The sequence below is a fragment of the Haliaeetus albicilla genome, chromosome 1, assembly GCF_947461875.1.
Source record: "Haliaeetus albicilla chromosome 1, bHalAlb1.1, whole genome shotgun sequence".
Taxonomy (NCBI): domain Eukaryota; kingdom Metazoa; phylum Chordata; class Aves; order Accipitriformes; family Accipitridae; genus Haliaeetus; species Haliaeetus albicilla.
In genome coordinates, this window is record NC_091483.1 from 81249204 (window position 1) to 81274406 (window position 25203).

Here is a 25203-nt window from a genome sequence, read left to right on the forward strand (position 1 = left end):
CACCTCAGAAAGAAAACAGGCATCGCAGACAACCGGCGATAACACGAGGGACGGCATTCAGCCCTCCAACCTAGAGAGGAGCAGGTGCGTGCCACCTACTCCTCACGCTACACCCCGCCGTAAATATGTAAAAGTTACTTTCCCGAACCCTTGGCGCACCGACGCTCCCCTAAGCGCACGCATCCACAACGCCAACTCCCAAACGGGCAAGGCAGCCAGGGAAGTCTCGCCGCCTGCGACGCCGCTCCCCACCGCCACCACCACGTCTAAGCAAAACTTCTTCCACTCCAGAAGCCAACGCAACCGAGACACTTTGGCCGTCGCCTTTCGGCCGACCTCCACGCAGCTCTGTCGCCGTCCCCAGCGCGCTCCACGGGAAGACAAAGCTGCGTTTCGAACTTTCGCTCGTTTGCCACCGGAGCAAATCCTTTGACGGGAGCTAGCACCTCTCAGGCTGGATTCCGGGTGGGATACGAAGCGGGTGGTTCGAAAGGTCTCAGCCCCTGGCAGAGGCCTAGAGGGAAGGGATGGAGGTAGCTGCTTTCCGCCGGCGCCCGCAGCCCCCTCCCCACGGCACAGCCCCGCTCCCCCAGCCCCTTCCCCGCCGGCTCCCGGCTGAGACAATCAGAGCGGCGGCGGCAGCGACTGTAAATTACGGAGACGCACGGTGGATGGATAAAAGGGAGGAAGAAACCTCTGACGCCTGAAGAAAGGAGAATAATTTAAAAAAATAATAATAATAATGATAATTAAAAGAAAGGCTTAAAATAATACGGAGCTGGGTTTCACCTCAAAGTGATGCTAGGTAAATAGATGAATAAGTGGAACAACACACCTTTGACCCTTTCTTTTCTTCCCTAAATATAATCCCCCTCTTCCCATAATACACACACCACAAAATGACCATTAATTCAAATCCATTCTTTAAAGGAGGGGGGATTATCTCTGTCTGTGACCGACTCTGCCTCTTTCCCTCTCCCTCTTTCACTGGGCGAGAATTAAAATTGCATTTAAAAAAAAGAAAAAGGGGGGGGGGGGGGAAAGAAAAAGAAGGCACGATCATTATTTCTGGTGGGTGCGAAATGTGGGCACGGGGAGAAGGAGTCTGGGGGATGGGGAGGAGTGGAGAAAGGTGGCTAAGGAGAGAAGAAAGGAAAGGAGGACCAGGAAGCGCAAGGAAGGATGAGGGGAAGGCGAGACAAGGGGGAAGGAGGATAAGGAAAGAAGGATGAAAGGAAGGAGCTGGGGGAGGAGGGGGGGAAAGGATGAAAGGGAGGAAGGGATGAGGGGAAGAAAGGAGGATGCTTTGCCCTGGCCTCACCTCAGCTCGGTGGGTGGGGGTGGGAGAACCTCTCGCCGCCGCCGCCGCCTCCTCCGCCTCCTCCTCCTCCTCCTCCTCCCCAGCAGCGCCGGTTACTGACGGGGCTGGGTGTGCGGCGCGGCTCCCTCACACAGCGCCCGGCCCCGGCGGCGGCGCCGCGCCCCCCCCCCTCACACACCACACACACCCCGGCTCCCGCCTCCGCCTCCCGCCCGCCTTCTCCGCTGCCGGCCCTCAGCCGCGCTCGCTCGGCTCTGAGGGGAACCCGCCAGCTGCCGCCTCGGCCGCCAGCCTCCCCGCGGCAGCCACTAGGGGAGGAGGCAGCGCGCCTGCGCCGCCGCCGTTGCCGCCGCCGGCTGAGGGGGTGACGAGGCGGGAGGAGGAGGAGGAGGAGGAGTGGGGGGGGGGGAGGAAGGCCAGGCCTTGCCGCCGCTGCCGATCGCGGTTAAGCGGGTCCTCGGGCCGGCTGCGGGCCGCCCTCAGTGCGCAGTTGCTGTGAGTATGGAAACGGCGTTACCAAGCGGCCGGGGGAGGGAGGGAGAGGGGGCGGCGCGGCGGAGGAGGTTTGGGGCTGGGGGTGTGAGGGGAGCGCCCGAGGGGCCGGGGGGGAGAGGGCGGCGGCTGTGAGGGCTCGGAGGGAGGCCCGGGGTGAATGGCGGGGGGGGGGGGCGGCAGGTGGAGAGCCGAGGTGAGGGCACCCGGGGATGGAGGGAGCGGGGGGAACCGGCCCGGTGGGCTGGAGAAGCGGGAGGGAACGGCTCGTCCCGGCACCGAGGCGGGGCGAGGCGCGGCGCGGTGGCCGCGGCGTGTCCAGTTTTGCGCGGGGGTGAGGGTGAGGAGGGCCGAGGGGCAGCGGCAGGGAGGGCCGTGGCTGACGGCGGGGGGCTTCGGGGGGCTGGGAGCGGTGACAGGAGGGGCTGGCGGGCAAGGAGCTGGGAGGGAGGTTACGTGGATTTGTTCGCGTCGTGGTCTCTTGCTCCGCTGCTGATAACTACGCAGGGGGAAGATAAGCGCTTGGTGAGCGTACCGTCAGGACCGATTGCGAGAACTTCGGTTCTCCTTAAAACTACGAAAACTTTGCTTGCGGCTTTCTTGTTGCCTGGGTGTCGTACAGCCCTGCGTTCTCAGCACCAAGTGTCAGGTTTTGTCCCTCTCTGCAAAGCCTTGCGCTTTTTCTGTCACTTCACTTGCATTGCTAACCTTACCAAGCTTAAGCTTCTCGGCTACGCTGCAGCACCTTCTTCTGCTGTTCCTTTTGGATGGAACATGCTGCCACCATCCTGCTCCGAAATCGCGGAGCCTGAAGTCCCGTAAGTCCCAGTGGCGGAGGGTCTCTGTGGTGTAGGTGTCGTTGAAGGGACTTTGCCGTTTTGAGGCAGTGTGAATCCCACTGACTGCTGTTGTTCCGCACATCCTTTGCCCTTCTTGTGGCACCCATCTGCTTCCCCAGCTTTTACATAAACTCACAGGCAACAAGGAGAGGAGGGGGATGAGTCCTTCCATGCTTTTACCTTTTCTTGCGTGTTTTAGGCTTGGCGGGAACTTGCCAAAACAATTTCCCTGCCTCAGCCTGTAAGGGAATGATGTTAGTAGTACAGGTATCTGTTAGGCCTCAAGTAGAGGCAGTAGTTGCTAGTCTTTTTCTTCTCTCTTTCCCAGCCTGAGAAAAATAGAGTCAGGATCTATATTCATTTTTACAGTGAATAAAGGAGGAAGGGAGATGAATTGGAACCTTAATTCCCTTTATTAAGGCACAACAACAGAGTCCAGGGGAGAGTTCGAAGCAGGGAAAACAATTTCTTAGGCAAGAACTCATTTAAGTATGAATTTAAATGTGATCAGATTCATCATGGCACGTACTTCGTACAGCCATATAACAGATGTAAGTAGTCACAGTCAGTAGTATACAGAAATACTTTGAATTATTTTAACCTCACAATGTCATTTAGGACTGAAACATGACCTATTCTGCATGTGTAAACAGAGATCGTGCTAGGCTGACCTCCCCTTTATGATGATGTGTAAATTATTGCTGTAAGGCAAACCAGGCATTTAGTTTGCATCTTTAGTGGGCTTTCAGGTTGCATCAAATTATTTTTCTAGGTGCTGTTACTGTCTTTCCCATCCAACTGAACAGAGCCATGTGATGTTGGGAAACCTTTACAGCCTTCCGTTTCTTGCCTTCATTTCTGTACTCCATATCTTTTGGATTGCTAGTTCTTCTAGGTAGGGGCAGTGCCTTCCTTTGTTGTAACTGGCTAGTCTATTGTGAATATTAATGGACACAAGCAAGGTTCCCAAATAGAACATAGTAAATTACCTACTCCTTTATCACAGTGCATTACATCACTAATTGAATGTCAGCTAAATGTTTCTCCAGGCATTTGACTAAAATGAGCATGAGCTATGGTGTACATATAAGAACCACAAGTAGTAAATAAGCATGATTATGAAAAATGATATGACTTCTTCCCTTCACCAGTAACTAAGCTGCAAATACATCTCTTGTAAATTCAAACCAAAGGACTCATTCAACTATCTGTGCATGTTTGTGTTTAAAGTGTGTCAATTTAAGAAACAAATCAGATTACTTACCTAGTCCAGATTACTTTTATATAAAACAGAAGGCATGGATTGCTGGACTGTTGCTAAGAGGTCTGCCAGAATGGGATAAAGAAATCTGAAAATCTGGAAGTGCTGTAAAGAACTTATTTTTCTCATGGCCCTGAAAGAGGGCTCTGTCTGCTGTTTAGACATTTCTTTCTTTCCTTTAGGTCATTGACTGATTTTTGAAACTACCCTTATTTTTGATCGCTGTTAACTGTCTCAAAGAAAAGGAAGAAAACTGAATTTGTTGCCACTGTTTACTAAAGACTGAGATAAGCTGCTAAGCTGCTCTGTAAATGAATGTAGTTCTTACCAGGCAAGGGAGGCCAACTGACAGCGCCTAACAAATGCTTGCAACTGCCGTGGGATCTCCCACTGCCAACATTCAGCTATGTATAGAAAAGAGACATCACCGAAGCATCGGAAATATTGGGCACTTTGATTAGCAAGACAGACAAAAAGACTATTCTGCTTAAGTGAAACATGCATGGGTGCTCATTGTAAATACACGTTGGTTTAGTTCTGTGCCAACTGTGGAGCTGTCTCTCACAATTTAGAACCCGAATATTAAGCATGTACATGGAAAATAAGAATGATTAGAATAAGAACCACAGAAAAACACAAAGAGGATCTGCTTCACATTTATCAGTGAGCCTGGTCCCTGTTGGCCATTTAATCTTTACCTTTACTTAAGATTTTCATGTTGAGTTCTGCAATACATAGTTACTCAAAGGAGTAACTGGTCAGATACAAGTTGCATTCACTTTAGCTTTTACTGAGAGCAGCTGACTGAAGTAGAAGGGCGATCTGCAGAATTCGGGGGAGAACCCACACTCAGAGATACATACACGCATGGGCAAAAGGTCCTGGAAGAGTTGGGGTTCTTGAAGCAGCACCCCACAGCTTTAGCCCACCATGTGCCAGATGAACCCTCTGGCTGTGCCCAGTCACCTCCTGTAGGTGTAGTAGTCCTTATCTATATAAAAGGCCATCAGGAAATGAGTGGGATCATTGTTGAAAGACATTCATGCAGGACCTAGATCTGCAGTGGTGGTGTGATCAACCAGAAGGTAGCTGTACCGGAGAAACCACAGTGTCTTATGAGCTCTGTAGACAATTTGCAGTATTTATGTTGTGGAGAGTGTGTGTCAGAAAGAGCATTTAGGTTCTGTAAAGTGCAGTGCACTTTTGCTGCTTTTGAAGAACTCAAAGCTGTATGATCCCTAGGATAAAAAGCGAAGGAGATCAAGGGTGTTTTAAGTTTCTCTGCTTAAGGAACTCTGTGTTGGCATTTGTGGTTATATAGGCAGACTGGTGGTTCCAAGGGTATCGCATAGCAAATTTCAGCACATACCAGTCCCAGTTTTCAAATACTGACCTATAGTTTACTGATGCCCAGACAGATCTGAACTTGACTTTCTAAATCATCTGTTGAATAGATTTCTATCTTCTTGTTTATTTTTTTTATGACAACACTAGATAGCAGGTACCTTGACGTGATGTAATGTACGGGAAATCATTTTCTTCTGTGTACCATTTAAAACTGTACCGATCAAGCCATAGTCTGTTACCTATTATTACAATAGCTGTGACATGATATCCCACAAATAAAGATTTTCTCCACAAAATTACATGTTACAAGTGTTCTCTGACAAAGTTATTTTTGGATAGTGGGGATAATAATCTAGATTTTTTATACTCTCCATCATACAAGAAGCATTTACACTGAGAGTAGATCTAAAATTAATCTGAGCATATTTATAAATAAAATCACAATGCTACATATTAATGCTAATTCTAGCTTTTTGCTTTCTTTCTTTTTTTTAAAACCTTTTTTTTTAATGTAACAATCAATTTATCTTTTTTTTTCCCCACGTTTGTCTTAACTACTGGGCATTCAGGTTTTGCTGTAAAATACCTATCGTGTCATTTAGCTCTTTTTCTCTGTCTTCTTCTATTTTCCTAGCATCCAAATACTGTACAATATCAACTTCTTCAGTAAGACCTAATATTGACGTGTTTTCGGTCTTAAAATAGGTTAGTCCACTTCTTGAAGTATTACAAAGTATGTTTTTATCTTTACATCTAGCTCTCATGAAAATACCACAGCAGGAATTATCTCCCTTGCACCAGCATAAAGTCTCAGCATAGTGTCTGCATACACAAAAAAAAGAAAACCTCCACACCTTTTGCTCATCTTTCCTGTTGTAGAAATTTCTTCTACATGAAGAGATTATTGCTAAAAGCAGTCTCGATTGTTGCTTCAAGAACATGAACTTTCTTGAGTTCTTATTTCCTCTGTTATCTCAATACCTCTTTGTGTCTAGATGGACTTTGTTTCTTTCACCACCTAATCCTGAACCCCTGTTCCTATTTGGACAACATTTGTGCTTTATTGAAAAAGATAATTTCTGAGAACAGGAAAGCTAAGACGAGTGGGGGTTTTAATGGAAAGAATCAGTTAACTAATAAGTAAGGGAAATTGAGGAGGATCTGTATCTTAGGCAACTCGAGCAGACTTTGAAAACTGCAGGTGGAACTTAGAATGTTTTTAGCTTCTTTTAGGCTCAGTTATCTTCAAAGACAAACCAACTAATAGGTTGTTTCTTTAAGGTAGGTAGTTGCCTGCCTATGCTGAAGGGAGATGGTCAGCAGCTCTGAAAGATACTTCAGTGCCTTGTATTAATAAGACACTACTCTTTGGGTTTGATTGTCTGAGTGCACATGAATACACAGGGATTGACTAAAATCATTCACTGCCCCTGAGCACATTTTAGTACCTTTTGGCTAGGTATTTTAAAGGCCTGTATTTTGGTTTATGTATGTCATTTTTGGCACATTTGCTTGAGCACTGGGTTGCAAGTATTTCCTGCTCCTCTGCAGTGAGACACTTCTCTGCTAGATATTAACATGGGCAGCACAGTAAGCAACAGTAAAGCCTTCACACCCTGCAGGTCATTTAAATTGGATATTGTACAAAGAGTCATACGCAAGGTGGGTTCTGACACTGAGAGTCTCCTGCCTGCCATGGCCTCTGCCACCCCTTTTGACTGTTTTCTCTGGCTCAAAAGAATCTGCCAGTTGGAGCATCCAGGGACTTACCCTGACTTGTACCTCTGAAGTAACTGGAAGGCAAGTAGCTGATGCAGTTTATTTTGAGGGAAAAAAAACCAAACCACAGGGGGTATGGCTATCCACTTTTTTATGCTGGAGAGGATAGGGCATCTACCTTCACTTCTTTCAGAAAGCTGACTCTAAAAATTCAAAAGAAATGCAAAAAAGACACCTGCTTTTTGCTGTTGGACTAATGTTGACTAGATTAATCACCGCTATAGCAGACTATTATAAGGCCTTTTCCTTAAGTGGTTATTTCTCAAAACCACAGGAATAGATTTTAAATTCTGTTAAAATTTTATTTTGAATTTCAGTTGATGCCACCTATTAGCAGGGCAGGGGTGTGTGCTCATGGAGGTCATCTCTCATCCTTTAATTGCAAGAAGGGCAATGTGCAGTAGATTTATTGCACCTCCATATTTTGAAGGAGAGGTGGAGAAAGAAGGGTTTAGAAATCTTGCATATATTCAGAGAACGTGCTATAAACTTTGGAATATTCAATTCAAGTGCCATAAAATGGTGCTCTCACATTTATAAAATGAATCATGTTTTATCTGGAGAGGGGTAGGAGCTAGGGAAAAGATTGAGACCCAGGAAAGTATAACTTCTCAGCTCTTCCTCAAGCCTACTTGAATGACTGACTTTAAAGCTGCCTCAGTTTTTACATGTCTAAGTTGTCTTAATTATACATATATCAGAATTTTTTTTTTTTTTATCTTTCCTCAAGGCTCTTCTCTCTACAGAAACCTTGATCACATAAGCAGCTCTTAAGCGGAGAGCGCTGCTTTTCATGTTGACCACCACCTTCTAGCTGTTTCCCATCTGTTGCTTGTAAACACTTCATGTCTTGTGCTACTGATGTTGTTAGCTCCTCGGAAAACAAGTTCTATTTTCTTATGTTTGCACACTTCATCAAAACAACAGGAAATCTGTCCATGACACTGAATCCTACGCAATGCCAGCATATAGTTTTTTCTTGCTAGGGATCTCAGTTAGTGAAACTTATCAGAGGTAAACAATTATGTTGCAAACTGTAAGACAATGTAGTTCATATGTACACGGAGTGTATGTTCAGGTAGTCTTGTCTATGGGGGAGAGGAAGACAAATGGGAGAGAGACCAAAGGAGGGAGCTGGGCTGAGTGTGTAAGAGACGGGACAGGAGGTGGTAGAGGAAATACGCAGAAGGTGCACAGAGTAAAAAGTGCAGTATGTATTTTTGGCTCATGCCTTCGCAGAACTAGTTGAAGTTGTCTTCTGGAACTGTTCTGTCCCTAGAATTCCTTTCTTTTCCTAACCAAAGAAAGGCTTAGGGAGAAGGATTAATATCCTAGTAACTGTCACGTAGTAAGAATGACTCTTCAAAATTTTCAGTCTGAGGAACAGAAGGGTTTTCTGTGCTGTCATGGCTCCAAATGCAGTTCATTAAGTATTCCTCTGTTGAAGAAAACAGCCAATGGATTTGCTTCACTTCAGGGAAATGACTGTCCTCAACCTTCTGCTTTTTTGATTATTACATCCTGTTGTGCTTTCTATACATTTGAGGTGGGATGGAAAGCTATCTGGTACTTGCTTATCCACATGAAAATTGTTGGATTCCTCCAGTGAATCATAGTACTTTTCTGCAGTGTCATTTACAAGTATTGGGCTAAATTTTGATCCTCTCTCTGGCCTTAGTATACAAACTCCTGTTGTCTTTATGAGACTTGTAGTAGACAAAACATGACAGGGATTCTCCATATTTGACGTTGCATCTTGGTAATCTAGAGGTAATTAGCTGTAGAACTTTTGGTCTACAAGAAAATGAAACTTGCTTTTCTTTTTATTAACCATTCTTTTGTTTATAATTTCTCATTTGCGCTACATTAAAGATTCTCTGTACGTACTTAAGGGTTAAAACAGATACTTATGATAAATTACTTGCTAAACGTTTTTTATCAGAAGAAATGCAATCACTTAAATATATTTTCTATCTTGTGAGCACAAAGTAGTGGTGAGATAGAATCAAGATTTGTTTTAGACACAATAATGTTTACAGAAATTATCTCCCACATCTTGAAGTATGTAAAATTTCTAATTTCTTTTTTTTCTCTATTGACAGAAGCCCAAGATGATGCATCTTTCCATTAACATCTGTAAAAATGCACAAAAGACTTTTAACTAAAACATGGCCCGAAGAAAGTTAATGAAGTTGTTAGTAGTCTGCATTACAGATGAAAAGACTATGGATGATTCTGGTCTTTTCCTTCAGGCCTTGATGAATCATGAAAATGACAGAAAGTTGATTTTTCTAAAGGAGCAGCAGCTGTAAGTAAAAAAGAGGAGAAAAATCAAGAACAAAATTAAATAACGGAAAGCTGATGACAAGAGCTACTGCTGGTGGTGACCAATCTGTTGTAAGCTGAAATGTTCTTGCATCTTAATGGACCTTTTGCCCTAATTTACAGAGTCTTTCTCGCTAATTAACTTTTTTAGAAAGGTCATGCCTTTTTTTCTGCTAAAGATCATGTACTTCAACTAAGAAGTCTTTTATCATCTACAGTAGCAATACAGCAACATAAAATTTAGGGGGTTTGATTATGAACAAATTAATAAATCATGAGCAATAAGCCTGGAATATTTCAGACCCCTTTGCCCTGTCCTTACTTTTCATTGACAGTTAAAGAATTACATAAAGAATACCTTTTTGTTTTTGTTTGTCATGACCAGTGTGAATAATCACAAAAGCTTACAAAGGCAGACAGTTATCTAGCAGCAGGCTCATCCACTTCCAGTTTGGAGATGGATGGAGTTTCAAACAGAAAGAAAATGACATTCCAAAAATCCACATGGACCTTTTAATTGTGAGAGAAGTATGAGAAATGCAAGAAGAATGCTCCATGTAAAATGAGCATGCCACATTTAGAAAAATCTTGATTTCAATATCAAAAATGCTGTGCACATTGAAATTGAATTATGCCGCTTATTACTTCTGAGAAAGGTTGCACCTCTTGATCGATCAGGTCAAGAGTTACGTAAGGCCTTACATGCCTTACATAAAGCATGCCTCAAATGGGAATGATGCTGCAGGAATATTTACATTTTCAAAGCATTCTTCATATTTGAATGACGGCTGAATGAACCATCCCTTTAAAAAAAAGAAAGAAAGAAAGAAAACAGAGAATGCTCGTTAATTAAATTAATGAACCTGCTCAGAAATGTTGAAGGAACATCTAGCAAACTATAACAATCATAAGACTTGCAGTAATGGGGGGGGGGGGGGGGGGGGAGCTACCACTGTCCAAATTTGGAAATTTCTCTGACAGGGTAATAGTATCCATTCCATTTCCTGATTTCTTCATGCAAACTACATAAAATACTTTATAAAAACTGAGTAATTTCCATAACAGAATTTTGGCAAATTAAATCAAAACAGGTTGCTGTGACAGTTCCGACAAATCTTTCTATTTTAGCTTTGTTTTGTATTATAAATATGTCAAGATGAAGCCATTTCTGTCAAAACAGAAATTTTTTCCTTTTTGGAAAATTTTCCAGGCATTTTTTCAGTGCCCTAATTTTCAGTATTCGTCAAAGTCAAGATGAAGGCTAATTTCAAATGCTCTAACTTACATCTGCATAATCGTAAACCCATGAGAACATAGCTTTAGTCTTATAAATGAGTAATGTCATTAGATACAGTATTGTTAGTTTAATTGACTTTGTTTACTGCTCTGTATAACAAGTGACTGAAAAATAAATGACACTTAACATTGGCTAAACTGTTTCTACTGGTTTCTGAAATAGAAGTCAATGGTATAGATATAAGCCATTGCTGGAAAATGTTAACAGTTCTGGTTTTTGTTCCAGTAGCACAATGCCAAGTGAAATCTAAGTAGATACAGGGAATTGCATCTAGTCCTTTATAAATAAGAAACAGGTGAACTCTCAAAGGTACAGACATAAAAATAGCACAAATTTATCGTACAGACTTCATTGCTGAAATCTTACATAAGGAACTCATTTAATATTGGTGCTGGTGGACCACTGTAAGTGTTAGGCAATAGTGCAAGTAAAAAAAAAAAAAAAAAGAGTCTTTCTGTGTCAGTACATTTACAACAGGGTAAAGTTGACTCAAAGTTTTTAGGGGGGATAGTATTTACCAAATTGGTAGTTGAGTCTTCGCATTCAGAGGTATAGAAAGGACTGGGTATTTTCAGGTTTTAGATTTTTTGACATCGGAACATAAGAACTATAGGTTGGAGAAGGAGTTGCCAAAGATATAGTTCATTTGTGTGGGGCAATAAAGTTGATAAATTACACTTAAAGATATTTCTTTAATTAAAATTTATAGATATGCCTCCCTGAAATTAACCCAGGTGTGTCCTATACACATGGGTTAATCATGGGTTTTAATGCAAAGGGAGGTTTTTTTGGATTATTGACTGATTGTATCTCCTAAGACTGACTGACATCTATGTTGCTTTATGCCACAATCTCTCAAAGTGTGATCCAAGAACTACAACATGGCAGCAATATACGCTTGAATTCTGTCAAGAAATTAGAAATCATTTGATTAATGGCAGCTTATTTCTGGTGCTCTGACGTTGCTAAGAAAGAAGGAAGAGGGAACGTCCCGAAGCAAGGAACAAGATAACCAGAGAGAATATTGAAAAAGAAGGGAAAGATGGGCAAAGGGTATAATATTCTGAAAAAGCAGGTATAAAAGAGCTCATTTAAGATTGATGAGCTGAGGAACCGCAGGAGCCAGTGTTACCTGCATTTTTTCAGCACATGCTGAAAGGCATTGTGCTTGAAGGCATAGAACACAGACTTTTCTCCCCCAAACGGTGGAGTTGTCTCAGAGGTGTTAAACAGTTGAGAATGGAAGAGAAGGATGGTCCATATAACTGTATATGAGATGTTATGTAGTCCTATGAAAAAAGATTCTTATCACGAAATGTTAGAGAAACTCCTGATTTTTTTTTATATTCAAACTCTAGCTAACTTTCCTTCCCACCATACACACTGACATTAGTAGGACTTCTGCAGTTGACTTGCAAGGAGCAAGATATATTTATTTTATGTTTTTATTTTAATGTTTCAATGTTTTTGTCCTGATAGCAGGTTATAATGCATATGGTATGGGAGAGCTTAGAGTAATAGGGAGTAAAATGGGAAGTGCTCCTGGGAAATTGGTTATTTGTATAAAGCTGATGAGAAAACAAGTGCTTTATGTGAGGGCTCTGACTCTGTTAAAAGACATTTGGCTCGAGGACAGCATACTTGTTGGCACACACGTTCAGATGTGTCTGTACTTCTGTAATGTGCACAGAAAAACAGCGTGTATCAATGCTTTTTATTATGTATCTTTGCTATACGTGTCAGCATTGATTGGGAATATACAGACATATTGATTCTGTGAATGTGTATGTCTGAAGAAGACTTCTGCTGTCACTCAGAGCCATCATGCAGTCAGTCAGGTTCTAGACATGGAGAAACCATGGAAAAGAAACTGGGAGTCAATATGTATAACACAACTTGTTTAAAGGCTCAACAGGTGCAAATTTATGTAGCAGTAAAAAGCAGGTGAGTACTAAGAATATCTGTAATTGCTACACTAGCTATGAACACATTTGAGGGAGCACAATCATAGAAATATACTCATCATAAGAGCCAATGACAAAATAAAGATGTTCAAGACCATGTGGAAAGGGAAAAAAAAAAGAAAGCTTACCATTCAGCATCTGATTTTCTGAAAGTCAATGGCCAATACAGGCCACCCCATAAAGGGCGCTCAAGCTGTGTGTTACTGATACTTTCTCAACTTAGCTAACAGTGAAAAACTGTCATGGTAGTTCAAATCTGGGATTTATTTGACTCTAAATGTTGTAAAAATCTTACTAATGACTTAGGAAAAAGACATGCAAACAATCACAAAAGATGAGCATTATTTAAAAGTAAATGTGGGTGTGGTGCCTTGACCCATTTAGAATATTAAGAAGTATGATGCATTAAAGTATTGAATATGTATTTTCATTATTTATTGAGTGGCCAAAAATATCTTAAGAGCCTTTTAGGTGTGTGTTGTAACATCCCTTTCCCAAAAGTGGGTCAAGGCTTATGTAGCCTGCATTTACAACATGGGTCCCTCTTAAAAAAAAATCCCAACTGTGCAGAAGGAGCTAACACAACAAAGCGTCCAAATCCCGTACGTCTTAAGTAAGTATCTCCTTTGACCTTGATATGCCTAATCCTGGAGCAATAGCCACAGGATGTGGTCTAGTATAAATTAATGACAAATTATCTTGAACTCTTTTTGTCTTCGGTGCCGCAAAAGCACAATAATGATGTATATTGGCTCCTCGGGCTGCCTCCAGATGAAATTCCCTCTTTCACATTACAAGAACAACAGGGAGCCTCTGATGATAGGAGGGAGGCTGCCAGGTTACTGCCCGCAACACAAGATTCTGTAAGAACAAAGGAGTAGCACGATCTGAATTTGACATAATGAAGCACCTAATGCTAATAGCAGTGGTGAAAAGGAAGGGAGCGAGCAAAGGTTGTTACCACAAGATCCTCCATTTGTTCAGTTAAGACCTTAATTGTTGTAACTTTTATTAGTTACAGGGAATTATAAATATGTAAATTACAGGGTAGTTTGATGAGTTATAGTTGCGTGGACGTCAGATCTAAGCTGAAACTCTAAAAAGGAGATATTGAGCAAATAAGCTTTAATGCTATCATATTATGCATCTCGCCTCTCCCTCTCAGAGTTTTTTGTAATGTTACTTCCAAACAGTAAGTTTCCGGAAGAATGTTTTCTTAGTAAGCACACATTTAGGTATTCCAATACATTCTAATATGCTGAGGACTCTAATTTTATAAGAATCTTTTTTTTTTCTTTATAAGGTGACAGTGGATATCTCTTGAAAAATTGCCTAATCTCTCTCTGTTTTATCTCCAGATTCTCCCTGAAAACTGTATCATTATAAATGATAATGAAACTCAAAAAGTGACCAGAATAGTAATTGAAAGAACGTTTGGCATCTTCAAAATGAGACTTAGATGCTTAGATAAATGTGGTGGAACAGAACTAAACTGCCCTTCAAGAAAGTTCAGAGTAGTCCTGGTCGGTGTACTTTATGTAATACAGCTATTAAATATGGTTCATCTGTAAAGACGAAAAGGATGCAATTTAATAAGTCAATCCAAATTACTGAAGTAAATGACCATAATGATGTATGTACACTTGGAAAAATATGTCACGACAGGGCATAGGAAATTAAAAATAAGGTGCTAGCTATGTGGAACCAAAATGTAAACTGAAGTAAAACTGACGCCTTTATTCTGAAGTGGTGCAATAGTACTAGAGTGCTCAGCCGTGGAACTGCAGCACAGGAGAGGAGGTGTGTTTCTGGCTGTTATGCAGACCTCCCGCATGTTGGCTCATATGCGCCTTCCGAGCCTCCTGTGTCTTTACATTTCATCCTAGAACCTTTTTAGTGTCAGTAAAATGGAAATTAGAAAAAGTCTTTCCAATGCTAAAGGAAAAGTGGACTGCAGACGAGTAGACTACAGTTTCAGGCAATAAGTGGTTTCTGAGTTCTTTACTTCTCATGCCAAACAGCAGGACTGGGAACTGCTCCCCTTCCCCTCACCTCCTGCAGCCTACTCAGTGAACAAGAAGGCTCTAGCAAATGCTACTAAATTAGGTTTCTGCCTTTTTTTTTTTTCTCTGCAAAAGTCCCAAAATTATGCATTTCTGTATATGTATGCCCAGGTTCAGCTACAGCAGGACAGGCAGTTCCAACAGTTACGTTAGCACTTCTAGCTTTGTGCCCACTCCTTGAAGTGGGAACTGTGGGTTTGAAATCCCTCAGACAGACTGACCTCCAATCCAGATCTTCTTCCCAGGCTCTTAACAGCTGGGACCAATTGCTGCTTTTTGTCCTGCCCATCCTGTGCTGGAACATATCCATCAGCTCAGGTTCCTCAGATGATCTGAAGGTATGGTCCTGAATTGCAGCCTTCGGCTGCAAATAGCCACTGATGCAATCAAGATGATCATGCTTTGTGCAGTGTAGGAGAAATTTAGGTGGTTTAGTAAGTTCTCTCGAGGGAGGATGTATGTACTTATAGCTTTTCAGGAACCAAAGTAGTTAAGCTATAGCAATATCCCACTTTAGGAACTGGGTCTTACAATGAATTAAACACCTAAGGCACCCAAATTCTTTATCACCTCTTCTCTTACCAAGTTCTTTGTGGTCCTATAGGGGCAAACATGCTTTCCCAGACAAAACCTGCACTAATGTGAATGGGGGACATAATTTTTTGCACTGCAAATTTAAATAGAGGGAAGAAAAAGTTTTCAGCCACAGACTTTTCTGTATTTACAAAAATCAAGTCAAAATTATATAGTTATGAAAGACCCTAAGATAGGCAAGGTATTGCAGCTTTTCCAGGAAAGGACCTGTGTTAAAAGGACCCCAATATTCAGTTATTTATGCATAAAGTGCAATAAGCTCTTCCATGAATAGTATTACGTGGATTTCTGTCCTGTGTTTTCTATACATGCTCCTCAAAATCTTGAAAGTTTCCCCAGCTTTTATTGTGTCCAGGTTTTTGCACCCCTCATTGCAAGAAATGGCACGTGGTACATAAAGCTTTGCTTAACCCAGTTGTCCTGCCAATATACATACGCTGCCAGACCAGCTGGCTGTTGGCAAACAGCAGAGGTCAATGTCAAGTTCTTGCCTGCCCCCCTACTATGAGAACAGCACAAAACCATTTCTCTGTAAAAAGCACAGTGTAACTGTAGTCCACAGATTCAGTTTTGTTTAGATAATTTACAATATTGCAGAAAGTAAACAGAAATAAGAGGGTCAGACACATACACAGAAAGAAGGAAGCACACTGCACTTAATTTCTCATGAGAAATTTAAATTTTTTGGTTTTAATTAAGTTTTTCCAACTTAATCCAAATGGTGTTACGCAAGAACTGATGAACAGTCTTCAGAACTAATTTTTTTTTCCTCTGTCTATAAAAATGTATTTATTTCTTACTAATGAGAAATGAAGGGCCAAATCATCAGATGGGAGAAAGCTGTGTTACTCCATTCAACTAAAAAGATACCAATTTCTACCAGATTTATATCTGGCACTTGTTAGTTCTGGTCTGCTTATATGCCTCCAGGTTTGAAAGGAAAGGAAATCCTCCTACATGGTTTTGTCAGAACTGTCTTGTTAGGGATGAATTTGACCTCCTTCTCCAGCATTCACATTTTGGAGTTTTTAGCCAAATCAGGGCTATCAGCAAAGTGAGAGGATTATGGAATAGTGGGGGAGTTGTGCTCTGACATTTTAGGGGGTCGTGCACAGCTGTGGGATGAGCAAGGACAGATGTTACTGCAGGATTAATCATGGTTCATAAACCTGGAATAGAAAATGTGTTGAAAATATTTGTCGTAGGAAAAAAGTGTGAGGGACGTTTTTTTCTCCTGTGGACTGGATGGGCTGTACAAGACATTCAGAAAAAATGTGGCTGTTGAGCAGCTAGTGACACTACATGAAAAGAGCTTCAGCAGGGGAACAAAAGCGATACTGGTTTATCTTAACTGCTCATTAAAGTCTGTAAGTACTGTATCTACAAAATTATGCACATTTTAAACAAAGCTCTGCAAGATGTCACAAGCAAGAAAAACAAGTCACAGGGTGCAAGGCAAAGCTTTCCTCCAAGGCATTGATGTTTAATCGGTCTGCTGTTACTGTCCCTCTCTCACAGTGACTGCAGTGTCATCTGAGTTGTGGACTTACTGCATTGTGCCAAACAGTTGCTGTAATACAGCTGTTTTAACACTTTGCTGTGCTCAGCTGAGCCACAATAAATAGTAAGTCTGGAGTAGATAGAAGGCTTTTTAACTCATACCACCTTCCAGTGAAAAATAGGTTCGTCCTATAACTCACCGTACCCAATATCCCCTCCAAATAAGAAAAAACAAAAACAGAAGACCAGACATAAAAAAAATAGAAAACAGAATGACATAGGAAAAATAATCAATGACATACTGTTAAAGAAAGTCACTCTGTGGAAAGGATTTAGTATAGCAAAAATCAGTCATAGGTTTAAACAGTGTGGTACATAACAGATAAGGAGATCTGGAGAAACTCTGGAGAGAGGTTTACTTGGTATTAAATGATGATGAAACATCTGTACATTCCATCCATCACTGATTATGTGAAAGAACATTTGATTCGGCAAATTATACAGAGGCCTAACCATCCAGCTTTTACAGAGGAAAAAAAAAAAAAAGGAACAGGTTATACAACCTTGAAAATATCCAATTTTTCTTTTGTGTACAAAGAAGCAAAATGATGTGTGGTTTTTTATATGCTAGGCTGTTTCTGAACAACTGGTCATTAAAAATATCAGTTGCTTTCTCCTAGAATGAACAGTTTTCAAATATACCAGGAAAATGTGTTTTATTTAAAAAAAATAATTTTCAATTAAAGATAAAACTGCAGATTCAGATCCCTACATATAAAGGGCTTCAGATCTACATTGCCAAACTTGAACCTGTTCTTACAGTTGTAGTCCCAACTTCGAACGCTATCTATTTTTCCTTCCTAATGTTCATGCAGAACCGTCCATAACAGTGACACTCAGTGAAGTCTTTTCTATCCTTATCCATTTCATATTGCTCTGTTCATGTTTATTAACACTTTTTTTTTAATTAAGTCCTTTTCAAAAAGCATCTTTCTTTACTAGTTTTTCACCAAAGCAATTAGATTACAACATCTGGCAACAGAACACCCACTAGAACAGGCAACTACAAAGTACCACCTAATTTTGTAAGTTTTCAGTCTCATTCACAAAATAGCAATGATCCTGAATTTTAAGTTATCCCACAGCCAAATCTTTGAACGTTAGCCAAAAGGCAGTCCTAGCCCAAGTAGTGTTTTCCTTGGTCCAATCTGTAATGTAGTGTTCAGATCCAAGAGGAAAGTACTGAGTCTTACAAGTTACAGCATGACATTTCTTCATGCATGTACCCTTGCCCTGCGAGAGATTTAAGCCAGTGCAGGTAAGTTTGATTCTCTTTCATTCTAGGATCCCTCAAGTCAAATTAACTTGCATCTGCTATGGATGCACACAGGGACAGTAAGCCACGATTCTGTCATATGTGGTTACATGCTAAGAAGTTGGTAACTTCACCACGAAGCTTTACTAGGTGGCTAAGAAATGGAAACCTAATCAGCAGACCATGTACTAAATGTGTCTGTATAACATGCTTCCTTAAAAAATATCTTCAAGATTGAAAGTCTGATTAGTCTTTCCTCAATCTGACATGAAGCTGGGTTGCTTGAAATTGCTTTTGGATCTGAATGAAGGCTATGATACAAGAGCAATGTTGTAGCAAAGGCATTTTGGGGGACCGTCAGAAGAGCATCACCGCAAAGGAATTGCCAATTACTTTTTCCACTTCTACAGTGTACAAAGTTCACAACAAAAGTTACTTTGAGAACTTGAATCAGGCTGTAACATTTCCAAAATGCACGGCTAAGCAAGAAATGTCATTCACTCAAGCCATCATCGAAATGTTTCTAATTACATCCCTGACTAATTACATTACCGTATACCTTTTAAGTAGTGGTTTTAAAATTACAACACTTGGCTCAAAATTGATTCCTTATTTTTAGGCAATTCTTCCTACCAGCTTGAACCAACAGTGCTTAATCAGATGATAAGTTTTCACATAGAATTGCTGATTATAGTCCCAAACCTGCAAAGTGCTGCAGGATCAGAGGAGGATGAGAGGGGAAGGGAAAAGAAAAAAAAAAGAAAAAAAAAAAAGAACAGCATCACTTCATTCTATAATTCACCGAGGAATAATTAGTGCAGTTATTTTATAGGATATTCTAAGGATATACTGAAACTCTGTGTCCTTTGTGTGATATCAGGAAAGGACACTGCAGATCCTAATTGAAAATAGGCCAGAAATTTGAGATCATTGCTCCCCACTAGCACTTCTGCCACTGAATGAGACATTCCCATGGAGCTAGGAAGTCCTGAGTCTGCAGAACGTGTCATATATTTCAGTTAGGGAGCATAGGAGACAAATCTAATGCTGTGCCATTACCTTCTCTTTCTTAAATAGTCAGTTTGGCTATGATGGCATGAAGAAGCTACCCATATTTCCAGAAGCCTACAACAACTTTGCAGTGTCCAGTTCCCACGTACAACCAGGAGTGCGTGCAGAGCACCAACAGTTTTGCATAAACATGACCTGTGAGAGCAAATCCTGACTCAATGGGAATATTGTCTTTCCAAATGCCAATGAATAAATAAATAAAAAAAGTACTCTACCCATTTTTTATCTGACTGCACTAGATACCTAGCTAGACAGTGGGTTGCTCCTTCGTTAGCTGTTTTGTTTTCTCTTCTACAGACATCTCGCACCAGCAGCCATGTGCAATCAACTCAGTGCTCCTCAAGTAATTGCACAACTGTGCCCAAGAGGATTTGGCTTTGAAAGCTATTTAAAGCATACCAAAAGGTGAATTTTCCTGTCCAAAGCCTCTCCAATGTTTTTCAGACCTTTAAGCTGACACCTTAACTAAATTTTCTGATGTTTTGCTACAGGTTTAAACTAATGGTTATAGATAAATGTTTTAAGGAATACATCATGTCTTGCCAACATTCTTGACAAAATTTATGTTCTTGTTAATAGTTTTGTACTTGTACATTAAACAGCCCTTATGTGCTTCCACTTAGCTATATAAATACAATTATTTTATTCATGTGAATATTTCTGTTCATTGTATTTGTTGTGAGATACCTGATCTAAGTTTAAATCTGGAAAGGACAAGTAAGGTAGGTGATTTCCATCCCTTCCTGGCATTTGGTTTGGACTATAAATAAAAAGTCTGTACTAAGGTCCAAACTTCTTTGTGGCAGGTGTTGCACAAACACTAAATAGAGGCATCATTGCCCAGCAAACTACAGATTAAGACACGAACACATGAAACAGGACATGAAGGCTGAATTTGCACATAAATGAACATAGCAAAGGAGAATTACAAAGTTTTCTGTTCCGTTTGTGCTTCTGAGTATGGGAAGCTTTTCCTATTGAATCTTTTTGATGAAAACAAAAAGAAGGTGAATCATGTCAACCAAAATATGTGCATACTGTTTGAAAAAAAGGAAAAAGCTAAAGAAAGTAATTTTTAAAGAAAAATAATGTTTAAAAAAATAAATTCCTTTATAATAAAAAATGGAGCTTAAGAAACAATTTGAATTACTTTGTTTACGGTCAAGCAAATACTTTTTCAATTGAGAATAATTTCATCTTTCTTTTCATTTTTGCCAGACTGACCAGAAATGAAAGTAAAATGAATTATCAAAAGAAAGTATTGATTTGATTTTTTTTTTTCATTTCAGTCAGCAGACAATAACAAAAATAAAATCAGGTTTTCATGCATTTCTAGGATTTTTGTTGTTGCTAATGTGAGGGTAGAGGTTGGAAGTAAATAAATAGCAAAAAAGGAAGACGTGAGTATGTTACATGAGTTATGAGCTGTAAATCAGGATTTGAAGGAAGGTAAGGTAACGGAAGATTGGATTTTAGTATGGAGCTTTTCCTGTGTTTGAAGAGTAGTACAAGGGAAAGTGTGGATATACAGGGTAAGTTGACAGCTGGACAGTAAAGTCTGAGAATATAGGGAAAGGTCAGCGTCCTAATGGGTCAACCAGGCTGGAGCTGGGTAAGGAAGGGATTTGACTTTACAGACAAGCTATTATTTGACATAGACATGCAAACGAAGCTTGCATCTGAGTTATTATTCTAATTCTAATATTTGGCAAGCTCCCCCACATCAGAAATGAAAATACAAAATGTCATGGATTTAAACGTGTCCCATTTGTTTTCCTCACTTACTCCAGTATTGCTGTCAAAAAACCCCAGTGGCATTAGGCTACCCAGGTTGGTATATAAGGTGTATGGTTTCAAAGCAGTTCTTATTTGCCAGAGGGGAGAAAATTTAAAAAAAATCATATTTCCAGGACTGTTTCTATGTTACTAGAAATGTACAGTGTAATCTGTCTGTTATTTCCCATTGCCACCAAGGTCACACCTCTCTGGCAAAAAGCCTAGATTAGAGGCTATTTTACCTCACACATTTTAGCTGTTCAGAGTTAAGCATCATTTTGCTATTGTGTGAACAAAGATTATAGTGTTTTAAACCATGTTCACCCCCAGATAATTTATTTGTCTTTATTACAGGAAATTTATATATTGATCTTTACTACAGTAGCATCTAACATTATGTTTAGCGCCCAAACTCTATCATGCAGGGCTCTGCACAGCTATGAGAGAAGAATGCAGTCTAGGTAATAGAGCATGTAAGGAACAATATATGATTATATATAGATAATTTAGAATGATATATAACATAGAATTATGTATGTATAAAGAAGGATTTTTTTTCTGGGGTCCTATTGACTGTAACACTTAGAAAATACTTTCTTTGGGTTTTTTTAATTCCCCTTTCATGAGGATTTTTTTTCCCTTAAATTAATTTTTTGGCAAATTTCTCAGAAATTGTCTACCTATTGTACATCTCTACATTTTAATTTTTTAAAAAAAAATTCTCACACTTCTTTGCATTTGGAAGGATATCAAAATACTAGAGCAGCCATGCTACTTTCATTGGCCCTTTCAATGAAGAAAAATATAGTCGTACATAATAAATAGACATAGAAGAAAAATTAAGTACTGTTTCTCAGAAGAACATATAATAAGTGAGCCTATACATGTAGGCTCAAGTCATATATAAATGACTTGATGCATATTTTTATTTCAGTATTTGCAGGAAGATGGATCCCAGCCCATTAAAAGCAAAATTTCCAGAAAGACAGCCACTCTGATGTATCATCTGTCAAGGTAAGGGTACTAAGAACCCCTAGCTGGCTGATATGATGGATTTTCACTTTCTTACTTGCTTTTAGAAGGAAGAAAGTGTGGAGCTGAACAGCTGGTAACATTTGCTAAGAGATTATGGTGCTGAGATTCTGATTTAAATTTGACTTCTTGGCCGTAAACACATGAACAACACATTAAATGTTCCTACTCCTTAACATATTCACTTGAAAAGAATTTCTTCAACTGCTTACTATATAAAAACTGTATAGGATTAAAGAGCAAAGTAGTCTCCAACTGAAAAAAACCCATGTATTTCCTGTAAAAGGAAGTCATGTAAGAGGCACAAAGCTTTCTTTAGGGTAGCTGCTACCACCTTCTGTAAGACTGTTGAAACACATGTAAATGAGAAGAAAGGTTAAAAAAAAATATATATTTGGCAATATAGTAAGACTCTTCCCTAAATTGTCTCCTTTAGGTTTAGAGCTACAAAAGCCTTTCCTCATATATGTGACAGAGTAACCAAGTCAAAATATCTTTGACTACTCAACCGTATGATGTAGCTTGGAAATATTTTAGAACTGATGTGAAACTAGCCCATATGCTGTCACAAATACTGTTAGCACCTCTCATATGTGCAAGTAAAGAAAGTAGTCTGTGGTATTTGCAGCCTTTGACCAACCAGTATGTAAATTCTCCTAGCTATTTTGGTAAATTTTAGAGGAAGGTATTTGCTCACTAAAACGAGACCAAGACCACCAAACCTGTTTAATTAAAAGCAAATAAGTAAATCAAGTCGCAGTGTTTTCCAAGGTTTGTCATCAAAAGTTGTCTGTGAAACTGCCATCCAGAAGTGAAAGGCTGAACCAATACGTTAAACTGTTATAAGAATAAATACAAGGAGGAATACTTTTGTGTTTGTCTGAGAGGAGTCTTTGGGAGCATAACGTGAACATACTCCATCAGAAATCGCTAAAAACCTAAATAAAATCCAGATCATAACTGTACTGCACTGTGGATCTGGGGTAAGTGATCAGACAGCACCCCTACATTAATTATCAATAAGAGCTTTGAGTTATAAGAAATAATTGCAATGAAGGGCTGATTTCACAGAGCATTCTGAATCATTTGATGAGGTGGCCTGATTTAAGCTACAGAAATTTCAATAAAACCAGGAAAAGTCACACAAACAGAAGCAGAAAATATGTCACATATTTCAGATATGGAACCACATCTTGCAAAGCAGACAGCCTAAAAGAGTTTGGATTTATAGAGGTCTGGAAAGCCTTCTTTACAGTCAAAGACTAAACAATCGATTTATTTAGAAAAGATTATGATTAAGTCACCTTCTAATCTATAAGTACGAACATGGAGAGAAGACTTCTGATAATGGAAAGCTCTTTAATCTAGCTGACAGAGGCATGGCAAAAGCCAATGGACAAAAGCATTTAAATCACTTTGGAAATAAAACACACATTTTTAAACCATGGGGGTTCTGTGTAACAAATTACTAAAGCACATTATTGATTCCCCATCATTTTAAGTCTCTATGTTGGGATGTTTTTCTAGGAAAAGAGTCCTAACACTGCCAAAAGTTATAGCCTTGATGCAAGAAATGCTCAGTGAAAGTATATATTATGAACTGTACCGAAGGTCAGACTAGGTTAACATAATGTTGTCTTCTGAGTTTATAATCTATAAATCTTCAGTATTAGGCCACAGTTTATGCCCTTCTGTAGTTTCTGTGATAAGTTGCATTGTCCTTTGGGGAAAATTAAAGTAGATAATTCTATTGTTTTCTTTTCATTTCATGGCATCTTCTAATCTAGCTGGCTTGTTTGTGTCTGCTGAAAAGGAGAGTTGGTATCATTTCGTGCTTCACAAACGTGGCATATGTTCCTCGGCTTCATTTTGTACACTACAGCTTATTGACTCTAAGAATTAATATCTTGTGTCCTTCGTTCTCCCACGCACCTCACTACTTTTTTGTTTTTTTTTTTTTGTTGTTGTCCCTGATATTTTTGAGAAATCCAGAAAACTTCCTGCAGAGCAACTGCACCAAAATACTCTTATAAGCTTTATTTCTGTGATATGTTGAGTCATCTCTGCATCTATTGCCTGCAGCTGAAGTTGTGGATGATGCGGTTTTAAAAGTCTCGAGCGGGAGCAATCTGTGTGGGAATATTAGAGAATGTTGCTAAGAAGAAATATATTGACAGTCACATCCATTTATCGAGCAGCAGGCAAGAATTTAACAGGGTTTGCTAATATCAGTAGTTTAAAATTGTTTTGTTTAGTAAAAATATTTAAGATAGGCTCTTTCCATACAGCAAAACAAATGTAGATATTCAGCTGTAAGGGAGTGTCTTAAATTAAGTTGTGCTCATTAAACACTGAAGGACTTCACTGAACAGTGGTTTGGCAGCAGAAACCTTCAGAGAGGGGACATCAGTTCTAGTAAATAGAATTGGTAAGATGTGATTTTTAACGAATAATGCAGGAACTGGCAGTAATTTTAACAAACAGTTCTGCTGGCAGGGACTGACCCACTCCAACACAGTAAAGACTTTGTTGTTAGAAGTACTTTCACTCACATTAGGATCCTGACTACCTGAAATCATCCCAGATGTAATGGCCCACTTTGAAAGAGGGGGAAGCATTAAACAGATTGGCCAATTCAGGGCAAATAACCATACTAAAATTTATTGAAAGCCTGTTCACCAAATAGCATATCCTGCAGTTAAATCCAGCGGCTTTTGGTCTCCACATACATAGCTAGACTGCAGCCTGTGATTTCAACTCAATAGCATAATTCTGTAAAATATGTCTTTGGAAGACCGTAAAACTAGTAGACATTTTGGGGCAAGGACTACATAAAGACAGAAGCAACAACAAAATTCTCGTTCTATAGAGAGGAGGGAGACCAGTACGTTAACAGTATGATTCATCCTCCTTAACTTTAGCCGTCCAAAAGGTAGGTGTTGAATCAAAGTTAGTCATCCCTTTTTTGTCACTTGTGGAGGAAGATGTGTCCTGCCTGCTTTAGAGAGCTACTTTGGGAACTGCTCTTTAGAAAGATTTCCCTCTCTCCGTTGCCGCTGGAGGACAGCCAGGGGAGCAGCCACTGGAAAGCTACAACTTCCAACTTAAATCTAGACAAGAAGTCTCTTCTTAAGGCCTACTCTGGGCTGAAACCAAGGATCTGTGGTTCAGTCTGTTCAAGGTAGACATACAAGGGTATGCTGGTTTCAGTGCATGCACAGGTTGCA

The 25203-nt window shown here is 40.0% G+C and overlaps 1 protein-coding gene and 2 long non-coding RNA genes across 4 annotated transcripts in view; 2 read left to right on the forward strand and 1 right to left on the reverse strand.

Annotated features, from left to right (window-relative positions):
- Positions 1–1451, reverse strand: part of CTNNA2 (catenin alpha 2) — a 514224-nt gene extending 512773 nt beyond the window's left edge. For both annotated transcript variants that reach the window (XM_069796531.1, XM_069796522.1), the window contains exon 1: positions 1322–1451. The gene's annotated coding sequence lies outside the window, so the exon portion shown is untranslated. The remainder of the gene's footprint in view (positions 1–1321) is intronic.
- A 25-nt stretch (positions 1452–1476) lies between these two features.
- LOC138687728 (uncharacterized) lies at positions 1477–10798 on the forward strand. Its single transcript, XR_011326858.1, has 2 exons — positions 1477–1816; positions 9142–10798. It is a non-coding gene; the product is annotated as an uncharacterized lncRNA (long non-coding RNA).
- Positions 10799–13925: 3127 nt separating this feature from the next.
- LOC138686327 (uncharacterized) lies at positions 13926–21945 on the forward strand. The gene is made up of 3 exons (XR_011325662.1): positions 13926–14148; positions 19466–19573; positions 21879–21945. It is a non-coding gene; the product is annotated as an uncharacterized lncRNA (long non-coding RNA).
- Positions 21946–25203: the final 3258 nt, after the last annotated feature.